Source organism: Narcine bancroftii, chromosome 10, assembly GCF_036971445.1.
Source record: "Narcine bancroftii isolate sNarBan1 chromosome 10, sNarBan1.hap1, whole genome shotgun sequence".
NCBI classification, from domain to species: Eukaryota; Metazoa; Chordata; class Chondrichthyes; order Torpediniformes; family Narcinidae; genus Narcine; species Narcine bancroftii.
The window spans coordinates 8629544-8645148 of NC_091478.1; the positions used below are offsets into that span (position 1 = coordinate 8629544).

The 15605-nt window shown below is 36.6% G+C and overlaps 1 protein-coding gene across 9 annotated transcripts in view; it reads left to right on the plus strand.

Annotated features, from left to right (window-relative positions):
* LOC138744119 (C-terminal-binding protein 2) overlaps positions 1–15605 on the plus strand; it is a 202761-nt gene that overhangs the window by 154118 nt on the left and 33038 nt on the right. The window lies entirely within an intron of this gene.

The following is a 15605-nucleotide window of genomic DNA, read 5'->3' on the forward strand; positions in this document are numbered from 1 at the left end:
TAAGATTTCTTGTCCTTCTGACCAAAGAACATTAGTTTCTTGATCAAGAAAACAAATTTCTAGCAGTTTTTCAACAAATGCCTTTTAGGGATCTAATTCATGGGGTCATGTCATTATTTAGTCTTCAAAACTATTTGCAAAGAAGACATGTGCCAAATTGAACATCACAAGTGATTTGGCAGCATTCTCCCTGTTAGAAACGGCACATATTGTTGATGCTTAAAAGATGCTGATTTAAGTGTATACCAGATTAAAAACTGAACAAAGAACCCAGTTGTAACGTTTGATTTTTTTTTCTAAATGAGGTACCGTATGAAATTTAAAGATGCACCTTAGTTTGTTACAGGCATTACCTAACGTCTTGATTATGTTTGCTATGTAGTGCAGCATGCTAATTAGAAAAACAGTTCTTGGAAATTAAATTCTGCTCAGTTTATTCCATTAAGGCTCTGTGTTGATCAGGAGGGTATGGCAGTGAGGTACTTTAAGTAGAAGAATAGCCATAGCTGTTGAAGTAAAGGAATTAGACCTTCAGATTGGAATTGTTAGTGAAATTATACATTTTCCATTATTCAGAAAATGGAGAGGTGAATAAGTATTTCTTCATGCTGAATTTTTTTTATATAAGGGAGCCATAATGGAAGCTGAAAGCACAGAAAATAGGACTAGAAATAGCCCATTCCACATTTTGAGCCTGCTCTTTTATTCATTGAGATCGTTGCTTATCTGACGTTAACCTCTACACTAATTTTGACTGTCTTGAAATTATTCAAACAACTGCCCTGAGAGAGAGTTCCAATGAGATAAAAAATATTTGCCACCGCTCTCAGATGGGCGACCACTTATTTTAAATAGTGTCCCTTTAGTTCTAAGAGAAAATGTCTTCACATTCCTGCTGTCTTGACTGCTCAGGATCATACAGGTTTCAACCAAATGTTCTCTGATTTTTCTAAACTCCAAAAGATGTATTTTACCTTGGAGAATAACCTCCAGCCTCAGGTCCAGCAAACCTTCTCTGAACTACCTCTGATGCATTTGCCCTTCTTTAAATAAGGTGACCAATATGGTATGCAAAACTGCGCGTGATCTCACCAGTACCCTATTACCTTACATAATCAATTATACCAGCAATGAACAATAACATTTTGTTAGCTTTTCTTATCAATAAGATACCCAAATCCCTCTGCACCACAGAGTTATGTGGTCTCTTATTATTTTTTCTGACAAATTTGGTGATTTTTATCCTCTCTACATTATACTCTACTTAACAGATCTTTGTCCACTTAATCTATCTATATGACATCTCACATCTTACTTTCTTGCCTACCTGTGCCACCAGTAAATTTAGCAAACTAAACCTTACAAATAATTTGTTATTATAAGTGATAAGTTAAGACCCCAGCACCAACTCTTGTTGCATCTTTCCAAATTTCCTGTTATCTTGGCTAGCCTTTATTTTATCTGATATTTAACCTCCTACACAATGAGCTTTTATTTTCCATAATAGTATTAAATATAGCACCTTATCAAACATTCTCCATTCCCCTTTATCCATTGCGTAATTTCCACAAATAAATTTCAGAAAATTAGTCAAACATGATTTCCCTTCCACAAACTTTGTTTGATTACCTATAATTTTTCAACTGGTCTTCAGTCATCTACATTATTATGAAAAGAGGAATTTGTTTATCTGATATATATCATTATGAGTTCCTTTTGGCTTAATCTTTGAACAGTTTGTTTAACCAACTATCAAATTATTTTATTCAATACAGGCATATCCTGTATAACATAGTTTTGAACAGAGTGGGTTTTGATACAACACAGATAAAAATATAATTTCTGCACTTCTTCACCAGGATTAAGATACAGTTAGTGAATAGCCTAATTTTTATTTCTATTTGCATCTTGTAAAATTAGTGACATAATTGGTTGACCTTGTGCCTATTTTGGGATGATTTCAGGTTGGTTAGCTACTCTTTCAGCATGTAATTTGCAGTCAATTCAAAATGACAACATTTTCAAGAGAAAATGTGCAAATCCCCATCCCGAGCAGTCGCTGTCTTGGTCAGTCACCCTCTTGAGTGGTCGGTCCTCATCCCGGGCAGTCGCTGTCCTGGTCAGTCACCCTCTTGAGTGGTCGGTCCCTGTCCAAGGTCCATGACTGCTCCCTCAGGACAGTAACCGACCCAAGCCAAAGGCAGGTGTCCAATGATCACCTGGCTCTGTATCTCCGCAGCCCCAAGACGAGCTTCACCTCCACCCCAACTCCCCTCCTCACCTGACGGACATTGCGGACTGAGTTTCCCGGAGACAGGCAGGGGAGCTGGAACTAAAGAAATGCAAACTACTTTCTTCAATAAACAATGTTCACTTATTGCCAATAAAGATCTTTGTCATTTTTCAGTTTTATAGATCCCTTTTAAATATTTATTCCACATGTTTGCATAAGTGTTCTGGGTAAAAGAATAAATAATTATAGGATTGGAATGTATTTTGTTAAAGTGCATTGTAACAATGCTTTGAACAGTGTGGTTTTCCATAACATGAACTTACTTGGAACGCATTCACCATGTTATACAGGATATTCCTGTATATTATTCAAACATTTTGTTGAAATAACTCTACTCATTGCCAATGACTGAGCTTAATGTCTAATTAATAGTCAACTATTAGCATTACTGTTAGTCTGCAAAATATTATTTACTGATTTGTTGTATCTTATTTTTGTAAATTTGCTTCTACTTTCTGTTCATTGCACATGTCACCACTTGCACAGGGCCCTTCAATTCAAAAATGAGATTAACTGGTTATTAATCTCAATGCATGCTTGCTTTATCCAATTAGCCAGCTGGTGTGTATCTGTTTAGCAACATAACCACATTTAACATGACTGTAGCAAGTTGTCTGTTGTATGGTATTGTATGTAGAGAAAAGATTAGCAAGATACAGTACTTTGACATTTAATAAAAAGAAAAACCTGAGATTTGAAAAATGGAAAATAAAATTGGTTGGAGAATATAGTTTAAGGGGAGAGCAACTTGGAGGGTAGTTGCTCGGAAGAGGTTTAACTTTGATCCCTCCAAGAATCAACAACATGGGATTATTGAAGAATGATGCTCTGACAAGCATACAAAATAATATTCAAATTTATAGAAAATGGTCATTTGTAAATTTTTCCCTGAATTACATACAAATTAAGATTGTGGCAAGGAAATTATAGGTTTAAGTACACGTTTGAGCCACATGTGTATTGGTGTCCTTCATGAGGAAGGAAAACCGATCCATTGGAATGGTCTCAATCCAAACCAGAACAAATGTTACAACAAATTAAATTTTCAATTGAAAACAAAGAAGGATGATGAGAGGAAATAGACAAAGAACAATAATTGTGAAATGTCAAAGCTGTACAGCAAGGTAGGGATATTGATAAAATTAAGCACATTGTGTCAGTAAAAGGCAGTATATTAGTAGTAATGGCATCAGTGACCATGTCAGAGAAAGCTAGTAAAAATTTAAATTCGAAAATATATCTCTGAATGAGAAAAATATTTACATCAAGATCAATGAATTAATAGCATAAATAGAATGTATTGGCTTGATATGAATCAATCTTTATAGGGATATGGTGCACGGAGACCAAGGTTAGGACAGTATTAGTGATGGATAAAATATATATCGTCAAATTAAAGGAGCGTGAAACAAGAATAAGCAGTAATCATTGGGGACCTTAATCTTCATAGAGTGTGCAAACCAAATTAGTAAATGTAGGACAATTCGTGTAATACATCTGAGACTATTTTCTGCAAACAGATGTCGGGTAATCAACTGGGGAATGGGGCAGTTTATCTAATGAAGCAGGATTGATTAGTAATCTTACAGTAATGGATCCTCTGGGGAAGAGTGCTCATAGTATAGAATTTCTTATTAAACAAATCTGAAACAGATCTTAAATTTAAACAAAGACAACAAAGTTGAGATAGTTTGGGGAAATTGGATTCAAAGGTGCAATAGAAGATAAGCAGTAGGTGGCATAGTATCAAAAAAATGATTCCAAATTCTCTTGATGAATATATCTTGTGGGTTAACATTCCACAAGAACACTGCCATGGAATTGTATAGTTCTGATGGTACTGACAGCAAAATGGCAATTCCAAACAGAACCATTGTTTTGCTGCATTGCATCCATCAGTGCAGTACAGTCCTCTCAGCCTATGTATGAAATGTAAGTGCAGAACAGATGGGTGGTCAGATCCTGCATATTATACCTCTCATTCCATCCCGATCATAAGATAATAAAACTCAGGCCCAGAATTAGATCGATCAGTCCATCGTGTCTGCTCTGCCATTCAAATTGTTCTTTTCGACCCCATTCTCCTGCTTTTTCTTAAGTCAATGAAATTATTGAGTTTTGGGCAAGTATATCACTGTGTCATGTCCTAAGCTGAAGACTTGGATACATTTTGTATCTGGTCTTTTAGCAAGGATTAATTGCATTTTGCTTACATTAGTTCTCTGAAATGTTATGTTCATTAATAATTTCACCTATTTTGCATTCTATTTTTTAAAATTTATTTTAATTAAATGAAAACCTATTTTATAATTATCTGGTTATTAAAGATATAAAAATTGTGAAAAAAGACTTTGACATCACAGGCTGTTAACAGACATCAGGTCAGTGCTGGAGGTAGGTCCTCAGAGATGTGTGCACCAGAGGTTCTGGACTGCTACTTGATGAAGTATTTATTACATTTCCTATTGTGCAAACAGTGTAGCATACATAGCCATTCAAACATTTCCTTCCAGCGCTTAAGGCTAATTAACAAGAAGTGCCATCGAAAAATAAAACCTGATATCACAAAAGTTGGGAGTAGAAAAATTGGTTATCCGTACACAACTGTATCCCTCAAATCATCCACAAATATAATGATAGAATCAAAAATGCTGGAAATCTGAAATAACAACAATTTTTCTTTTCGAGAAATGCTGTCTGACTGCTTTGAGCATTTTGTTATTTTCCCAATTAATACATTATGTTGTCTCTCTGACTGCAGTCTTTTCAGCTTTCATAAAATTCTTTCTATCCTTTGTTCTCTCTCTTGGTTTCTCGCCTGTCATGTCACTCAGTTAAGCCCTGTTTCATTTTTCCCATTGGAGTTACTTCGAGCTCATGCCTTCCAATGCTTCCTCAAAACCTATCACATTCACACTCGTTGGCTTTCCTGTTGCCCTATCCATTTCTTAAAACCTTTTTCAGCCCTAAAATTTATTTTCCCACTTCCCTTCCATTTTGCTTCTCTCTTTCCCCAAGTTTTAGTGTTTGGCCACGAATGTTGCATAATTCAGAAAAGCCTTTCACCTCTGCACCTCCCTCACCTCCTCCAAGGATCTTTTTTAACTGGACAAAAATTATAAGGACAAAGCACTTTGACCAAAAAAATTCCATATTACTGTGTAAGTTTTATATGATTAGTGAACATGAATACATGTTTCCTACCCTTTAACCTCCATTCCCTTCAATAATTTGTGATGTATTAAAAACCTGACATAGTCACTTCTCACATCACTTGCACCTGATGGTGTCACAACCTGTCAAATAAAAAGTAATTGCATCATCCTGAGTGTGTTCCATTTAATTTTATGACCTACCGTAATCATTCCATCTGAATCTTGATAAAGGCTCTTGACCCAAACGTTGACTGACCATTTCTACTCAAGGATACTCTCTGACCCAATGAGTCCCTCCAGCTTCTCTTTGTTCATTCAAAATTCCAGCATCTATTTTTTGTGTTTCTGTTTCTCTATTCAAGAAAGGCAACAGGGAAAAGCTTGGGAAGGAGAGACCAGTGAGCCTTTCATCTGTCGTTGGCAAGTTACTGAAGAATAATCTGAGAGAGAAGATATACATGCAGTTGGATGGACATGGGTTGATTAGGGGATAGTCAGCATGGTTTTGTATGTGGGAGGTCATGTCTCATAAACCTGAATTTTTTAAAGATGTGTTCAAGAAGGTTAAAGAGGGCAGAACTGTAGACATTATATACACTGATGTCATCAAGGCATTCTATAAAGTTCTGCACAGTAGACGGTTCAGGAAATTTAAATTGCTTGGGATATGAGAATATAAAATTATTGTTTATACATAGCATTTTTATAGATATAAATTTTTTCAACTTGGAAACAAGTCCTTCTGCACAACTTGCCCAAGCCAACCAAAATACCCCATCGCCACCATTTCACCCACCTGCCTTTGGCTCATATCCCTCTAAACCTATCCTATCCATGTATCAATCTAATTATTTTCTTAAATTTCTCTATCACCTCATTCGGCAGCCTGTACCTGGCACTTAACCACACCCCTCTCTCCACGTTCCAGCTCGGGTCCCTGAGGCCTGGAAACATTCTATTAAATCTTTTCTGCACCCACTCCAGCTTGGAAAAATCTTTTCTGCAGCACGGTGACCAAAATGGAACCCAATTCTCCAAATGGGGCCTCACAAATGTCTTCTACAACAACAACATGACCTTCCAACTTCACTGTATTGGTTCAACTGATGTAAGTGAAACACAAAAGTCTGCAGACGCTGAGAATTTTAGTAAATACACACAGAAATGCTGGAGGAAGTCAGTCGGACTTGCAGTGTGCATAGGATGTACGCTTCAGGCCTGAGCCCTTCTTCAAGCTGTAAGCAAAAACCAGGCAAGCATCTTAATTAAAGACTAGAGAGAAAGGGGGAAGAGGCCAGACCAGCCACCAAAAGGTGCTAATTGGATATGATGAGAGGAAAAAATGAGATGGTTAATAGCAGATGCATATAGAGATAAGTCCTCTCATTTTCATTAACTGGATTTCACTAACAGCTTCAGGTGCAGTGTTGTTACCTGCGCCGATTCATTTACTGGCCCATGTTTATTGTCATTGTACATTAATTACAGACACAGCTTCCCCTCACTGATGGGTTGTGCATTCAGACTGCCTTTACATTAATTCTGAGTAGCATAATGTTGCATTATCTAACTCAGCATTGGCTGTTCTATGTTCTACTTTAGTTGAATTTGGGATCATGTTCAGCACAGATATTGTAGGCTGAATGATTTGTTCCTGTGATATACTATTCTGTGTTCCATAATCACACACAAAAATGCCCACAGACCATTAATGGCAATAACTTCAAATTTATTAGTGGCCTTTAATTGGCTTCAATATTTTTAGGGGAAAAAAAACTATTTGTTACCATTTTTCATTTCCATCAGACAGTGATTCCATTAAAAGGTATTGACAGTCTCACTGCATCTTATCCATTTATTCATTTCACATCTTTGAGTGGCTATGGTGAGTGACAGCAAGTGAAAGAAGCCTGACCTTTCCTCCACACACAAACATTTCTCAAGTGAGCAGCAGCTTCCTCTTCCTCGCCCAAGGCTGCAAACAGGGAATCTTTAGCTCTGACCTGATCATTCAGGACAGATCAAGAATGTGGACTTATTTAGGGTGTTTGGTTTGGTTCATGTAAATCTGTGAAATTAAAATGACTACTTGAGTTGAGCTGTCAAATAGGCAGCAGATGCTAGAAATCTGAAATAAAAGGAGTCCTGGACCCAAACTATGAACTGTTACTCTTCCCACATATGCCTGCCTCACTGACTGAGTTTTTGCCACATTTTCTGTTTTTTTCTAAATTTTCCAAGATAATCTGGCTGTTTAGCATTTTGTTCATTCTTTACTTGAGATGACATCATTTTCTATACTTGTTACATTGTTTTGTAGTTATTTAATCAGGATATTTATATTGTATTTATTTCAGGCGGCCAGAATACCTGACTGTAAAGCCACCTATTTTACCCCAATGCGGCTGTCGGGTGGCCACCTGAAAGTGGAGAACCCGGACAGGAAGAGCACTTACCCCTGTAGGTATATTCTCTGGCTCGGAAAATCCCCCGCTGCACCTGAAGCAGCAGTGGGACTACGGCCACAGTCCACAGGAACCAGCGTTCGCTCAGACACGGCTCCTTCAGCCAGCACGTTCAGGTGACAGAAAGGCATCTTTTCTGGGGCCACCTGAATATATCCCAGCTGCACTCCCCCACCCTGCCGCATTATCTGTGTCCGAGCACCTGAAAGCGGCTAATGTGTTTGGCAAGGCATCAAGCCTGCCTTAAATACTAACTGTTATTGGTTCATGTCTATTGAAAGCAACAAGGGAAAGTGAGACCACAAACCAAATGCACAGGCATCAAAACAGGAACATACAGAGCATTGAAAAGCTATTACATTCATATTTCCACATTGCTGTTCCCTTTTATTCAACGTAGTCTATAAGTAGCTGAGAGATTTTTTTCATTCACTTTTGCTGAACTATAGGTTGCTAACCTCTGCAACTCTGTTAAATTCCAGCCTACGTATATACAACAGATGTACACAGTATCTGACAGATTGGAAGAGTGTAAATATCCCCTAAGGAACTGTCTTTCTTCAGAGGTCGAAGCATTTACCACAACACTGTTAGTTACAAACTGCAGTTACAACTGCAAGCATCAACCTGCCAGTTCTGCTTTCAAGTGACAGTGATGAATAGGAAAGCTTTCTAATACTAGCATTCTGTTGCTATTGCATTCTGCCTCAACAATAAATATAGAATTAACAGAATTGTGGCTGTAAAATATTGATACTGTACTAAACCGTATTCTCAACGGTGCATTTTGTATGTTGTAACTAATATAATAAACATCTGCAGTTGTTCAGTGTGTTTACGGCACTATTTCTACATTTCCAGCAGCCCAGTTGTGTCGTTGGCTCTTTCAGCTCAATCCACCTTGCAGAATCAGGACAAGGGGCAGATACTTTTGTACTCTCTGCAGTAGGAGCTTTCTTACAGGAGGAAGAAATCGTTGGAAGTCTGGTCACTATAGACAGCTGAATTGAGAGCAGGAATGTTTCTGGAACAAGCACTCCATCTGCCCAGTTCTGGAAATGTGGAATCACATTATGGAATAACACTCTCCAAGGTGGGATAATGGGATAAACAGTCACTTCCATTCCCGCTAACTTTCATAGTCAACTAGAGTGGGTTTTTTGTTTATGTGCGGGAGTTTGAAATTTAACTTTCTTAAACTAATTTTTACAAACCTTTTCCCAAAGTAAAAAAAAAGATCTTCCATTATGTCTAGGCTCTGGCTAAATTTCTTTGTTTTTAAAACAAAAATGTCATAGAGTAGCTGTGATGTTTCTTTTATTACAATAAAGAAACATAGGTTCTTTTTAAACAACTAGATTTATTGACTAAGCCAACAGCACAAAGAACAGAACCCACACCTCATGTCGAGGCATCCACATTGAATCTACCCAAGATGCAACAGCATTCCCAAGATGCAACATTCCCCAGATGCAACACACTCCATCTCCAACTCCTCCTGGTGGTAGCATTTTCTTGAAATGTTTAATCTAACATGACATATTAATACAGTATTCTTTTAATTTAAAGTTCAACACAAATGCAGCACAAACTCCGGATAGTTTGATAGATGATAAATAACCAGCAAGTAATTATTTCCATCCATGTGGCACAGATCAGTCCCAACTTTTTGTCATAGTTCTGCTGCTATGTCAGTTATGATCATGGGTTCCTGTGCTTGCTTTGCGATGTTTCAAACAGATTTCACAGCTTGAAACCATCCTATCAATGGCAGTATTATCCCTGGTCAATAAACAACAGTTCTGGCCCTCTTGCATTTTTCCATTCCAAGCTGCCCCTCATGCACCTTTCTCAGCATCTCTTGTGGCAGTGATTGAGGAATGACATTTCTGCTCTGGCTGAGTAGAAGCCCATTGACAATGCAGCTCAACTCTGATATTATAGAATGGCTGACATTCACTTCTAGGTCATCATTCAGATTCTTAATGACTTTCTGTAGAACTGTGTCCTTTTCTGTTTCAGCTGTGATCTGATTGGATTTCATGTCAGATACGGGAAGAGATTCAGTGATCAGATTCATGTCAGTCTCTGGAACGTTCTCTATGTGCTTCACTATGCATCGTTGCCCTGGATAATGCATCAGCTAACACCTAGGTTTCCCTAGTGTGTACACCAATTCAAAGTCATAACGTTCTAGCGTCATCCTCAACGTTTGGATCCTCAACGTTTGGATTCTCAGCATTTCACTGACGGTTGTCTTGATTATCGCAATTTATGACTTGTGGTCTGTCTCTGCCACGAATGTTGGTAGACCGTACACAAAACTGTGAAATTCCTTGAGTCCAGATTTGGATACTCTTTCTCGATTTGTTCATATCGACATTCAGATATTGTCATCATCCTTGATGCATATGCTACTGGCCTCCAAACGTCTCCTACAGCCTGAAGCACCACAGCACCTATTCCATCTTTTGAAGCATCCATAGATATTTTAATCTTTTCTGGATGCACAAAGAAGTCAAAAGCACTGGTTCTGTAGTTAGAATGGTCTTCAGTCATCCCCATTCATCCTCGTAGTTGTGTGTCCACTTGAATTCACATTTGTTCTGTAGCATCTTCCTCAGGTACATTGTTTTAGCAGACAGATTTGGTATGAATTTACCAATGAAATTGATTACTCCCAGCACTCTCAATGTGCCTTTTTTGACAGTGGGTCTGGGCATCTCTAAAATTGCTTTCACCTTGCTCTTATCTGGCTCCACACCTGCCTCTGACAGTTTATCTTCCAGAAAGGTGATTTCCTTCAAACAAACTAACATTTTTCTCTGTTTAGCTTTAATCCATACCTCTGGATGTGTTGTAGCACTTTGATGAATCTCTCATTATGTTTCTCCTGTGTGGATGCATATAGGATAATGTCATCCATGTACACATGTGCCCCATGTATGCCTTCCATTGTCCTGTGGAACACTTCCAAAGCTGAGGAAATTCCAAAGGCATCCTCAGACAGAAGTATCACCCAAACGGTGTATTAAATGTACAGTATTTTGTGCTATCGTACTGGCCATCTCACTTCCCTGGTTGGAATCTGATGATGTCCTTTCTTTATATTGGCATACTAGTCTTTGAGTTCATGCACAGGCATAGGTCACCATTCTTCTTTTTTAACACACATCATCGAATCCACCCATTCTGTGGGCTCCTCCGCTTTCTTTATGACTCCTAGTGGCATCATTCTGTCAAGTTCCTGCTTGAGCTTTTCTTTCAATGGTGCTGGAACCCACCTCAGGGCATGCACTACTGGCTGTGCGTCCTCCTTTAACTGCATTTTATAGTAGGTGGATAGTAGAATTCCAAACCCCTTGAAGATATCTGGAAATTGATCCAGTATTTCCTCTACACTGTTCTGTGCATTGTCACTGATAATGTGGTACACCCTCTTGATGAGGCTTAAATTTTTACATGCTTGGTCACCAAGCAGTGATCATGTCCATCTGGGACTACTGTGAACGTGAGGTGGTGCTCTTTATCTTTAACTTTCATCTTGAGTTTACATGTACTTTTTGTGTCGATGCTCTGTCCAATGTATGCTTTGAGCAGTACAGGATTTGTGTGGATGTATGGCTTCATCTTTATTACCCTTTTGTTGCGCTAACAGATCAAATTGACCTTTGGCCCTGTGTCCAGCTTGAAAGGAATATTAATTCCATTTGTTTGCAATGACACAGTTCTCTTATCCTATTCTACACTGTTCACTTCGGGCACTACCACATAAAGTGTATCACCTAGAGCAATTTCTTCTATAGTGTATACACTTACTTTTGTATTGTTTCCCTTTGGAAATATATTGCTCTGCACAGTGATTCTGCTCTTTGCACTTATTGGATTTTCCCATAAGCTTCATACTTAATACTTGACAGTGAACCATTTCATTTTTTTTTAAATTTTTTATTTTTCACACTATAAACCACATTGATCAAGATACATACATTTTCCTTTTCAAATATATAGTGTTGTTTTCTCCCCCCTCCATCTTCCCATCCCACCCTCTCTACCTCCCTTCCCATTCATTTAAAGTTCAGAATCTAAGATACATTAAACCCGTCAAACAATGTTGTCACTCAATAAAAACAAACAAGAATTTCCACTGAATCAATTCTTTTCATTCCCTTCTCCTTCTGTCATTTTAGGTGGTAGATGTCCCCGGTAGGTTTTCTCTATTGTGTTTCGTGTATGGCTCCCATATTTGTTCAAATATTGTAATATTATTTCTTAAATTATATATTATTTTTTCTAATGGAATACATTTATTCATTTCTATATACCATTGTTGTATTCTCAAGTTATCTTCTAATTTCCAGGCTGACATAATACATTTTTTTGCTACAGCTAGGGCTATCCTAACAAATCTTTTTTGTGCACCATCCAAATCAAGTCCAGATTCTTTGTTGTTTATGTTACTTAGAAGGAAGATCTCTGGGTTTTTTGGTATATTACTTTTTGTGATTTTATTTAATATCTTGTTTAGATTTTCCCAAAATTTTTTCGCTTTCTCACATGTCCAGATTGCATGAATTGTTGTTCCCATTTCCTTTTTACAGCGAAAACATCTGTCAGATACTGTTGGGTCCCATTTATTTAACTTTTGAGGTGTAATATATAGCCTGTGTATCCAGTTGAATTGTATCATACGTAACCTCGTATTTATTGTATTTCTCATAGTTCCTGAGCATAACTTCTCCCATGTTTCATTCTTTATCTTTATGTTTAGATCTTGTTCCCATTTTTGTTTAGTTTTACTATTTGTTTCCTCGTTCTCCTTTTCTTGTAGTTTAATATACATGTTTGTTATAAATTTTTTGATTATCATTGTGTCTGTAATCACATATTCAAAATTACTTCCCTCTCGTAACCTCAGACTGCTTCCCAATTTGTCCTTCAAGTAGGATTTCAGTTGGTAGTATTCCTTCATTTGTTCAAAGGATAATAATTTATTTCCTGAAAAGCAATTTTCTATTCTTTTGATCCCTTTTTTCTCCAATTCTCTAAAGGAAAGGTTATCTATTGTAAAAGGGATTAGCTGATTTTGCGTCAGTATTAGTTTTGGTAGTTGGTAATTTGTTTTATTTCTTTCTACATGAATCTTCTTCCAAATATTGAGCAGATGATGTAATACTGGAGAATTCCTACGTTGTACCAATTTTTCATCCCATTTATATAATATATGTTCGGGTATCTTCTCCCCTATTTTATCTCGTTCTAATCTAGTCTAATCTGGCTTTTCCCTTGTTTGATAAAAATCTAATAGGTATCTTAATAATATCTGGTGCGGCTTTATAATAATTTTTAAAGTTCGGCAGTTGTAAGCCTCCTTGTTCATACCATTCTGTTAATTTATCTAGTGCTATCCTCGGTTTCCCCCCTTTCCATAAAAATTTCCTTATTATTTTCTTTAACTCCTTGAAGAATTTCTCCGTCAAATGTATTGGCAATGCCTGAAATAGGTATTGTATCCTTGGGAAAATCTTCATTTTAATACAGATTATCCTTCCTATTAGTGTTAGTGGTAAGTCTTTCCAATGCTCTAAGTCGTCCTGTAATTTTTTCATTAGTGGATAATAATTGAGTTTATATAGATGGCCGAGGTTTTTATTTATTTGTATACCTAGGTATCGTATTGCTTGCATTTGCCACCTGAATGGTGATTCTTTCTTAAATTTTGAGAAATCCGCATTATTCATTGGCATTGCTTCACTTTTATTTGCGCTAATCTTGTATCCCGGCACTTCTCCATATTCCTTCAATTTCTTATGTAATTCTTTTATTGATATCTCTGGTTCTGTTAAGTATACTATAATGTCATCTGCAAATAAACTGATTTTATATTCCTTGTCTTTTATTTTTATCCCTTTTATTTTATTTTCTGTTCTTATCAGTTCTGCTAGTGGTTCTATGGCTAACGCGAACAATAAGGGCGATAGTGGGCATCCCTGCCTTGTTGATCTGCTTAATTTAAATTGTTTTGATATATATCCATTTACTGTCACTTTCGCCAATGGCCCCTTATATAATGCTTTAATCCAATTAATATATTTCTCTGGTAAAATGAATTTTTGTAGTACTTTGAATAAATAATTCCATTCTACTCTGTCAAAGGCCTTCTCTGCGTCTAAAGCCACCGCGACTGTTGGAGCTTTATTTCCTTCTACTGCATGAATTAAGTTAATAAATTTACAAATGTTGTCTGTTGTTCGTCTTTTTTTAATAAATCCAGTTTGGTCTAGATTTACTATTTTTGGTACATAGTCGGCTAATCTGTTTGCTAATAGTTTAGCTATTATCTTATAATCTGTGTTAAGTAAAGATATTGGTCTATATGATGCTGGTGCGAGTGGATCTTTCCCTGTCTTTGGTATTATTGTAATTATTGCTGTTTTGCATGAATCTGGTAAGCTTTGTGTTTTATCAATCTGGTTGATTATTTCCAGGAGGGGAGGAATTAATAAATCTTTAAATGTTTTATAGAATTCTATTGGGAATCCATCTTCTCCTGGTGTTTTATTATTCGGTAGTTTTTTTTATTATCTCTTGTATTTCTACTATTTCAAATGGTTCTGTTAATTTATTTTGTTCCTCTTGTAATTTCGGTAGTTCAATTTTAGTTAAAAATTCATCTATTTTGTCTTCTTTCCCTTCGTTTTCAGTTTGGTATAATTGTTCGTAGAATTCTCTGAAGTTTTCATTAATCTCCGTTGGATTACATGTGATTTGTTTGTCTTTTTTCCTTGATGCCAATATCATTCTCTTACTTTGTTCTGTCTTAAGCTGCCATGCTAGAATTTTGTGCGTTTTTTCTCCTAGTTCATAATATTTCTGTTTTGTCTTCATTATGTTCTTCTCCACCTTATGTTTGTAGTGTTTCATGTTTTATTTTTTTATCTGCCAATTCTCTTCTTTTAGTCGTGTCTTCCTTCATTGCTAATTCTTTTTATATATTTGCTATTTCCCTTTCCAACTGCTCTGTTTCCTGATTGTAGTCCTGCTTCATCTTGGTTACATAACTTATTATTTGCCCTCTGATGAACGCTTTCATTGCGTCCCATAGTATAAACTTATCTTTCACTGATTCCGTATTTATTTCAAAGTACATTTTAATTTGTCTTTCAATGAATTCTCTAAAATCCTGCCTTTTAAATAGCATGGAGTTTAATCTCCATCTATACATTCTTGGAGGGATGTCCTCTAACTCTATTGTCAATATCAGGGGTGAGTGGTCTGATAATATTCTAGCTTTATATTCTGTTTTTCTAACTCTGTCTTGCATACGAGCTGATAACAGTAATAGGTCTATTCTTGAGTATGTTTTATGTCTACCCGAGTAATATGAATATTCCTTTTCCTTTGAGTGTTGTTTCCTCCATATATCCAAAAGTTGCATTTCTTGCATCGATTTAATTATAAATTTGGTTACTTTGTTCTTTCTGTTAATTTTTTTCCCAGTTTTATCCATGTTTGAATCCAAATTAAGGTTGAAATCCCCTCCTATTAGTATGTTCCCTTGCGTGCCTGCTATCTTCAAAAAAATATCTTGCATAAATTTTTGATCTTCTTCGTTAGGTGAATATACAATGAGTAAATTCTAAAACTCCGAATATATCTGACATTTTATCATTACATATCTCCCTGCTGGAT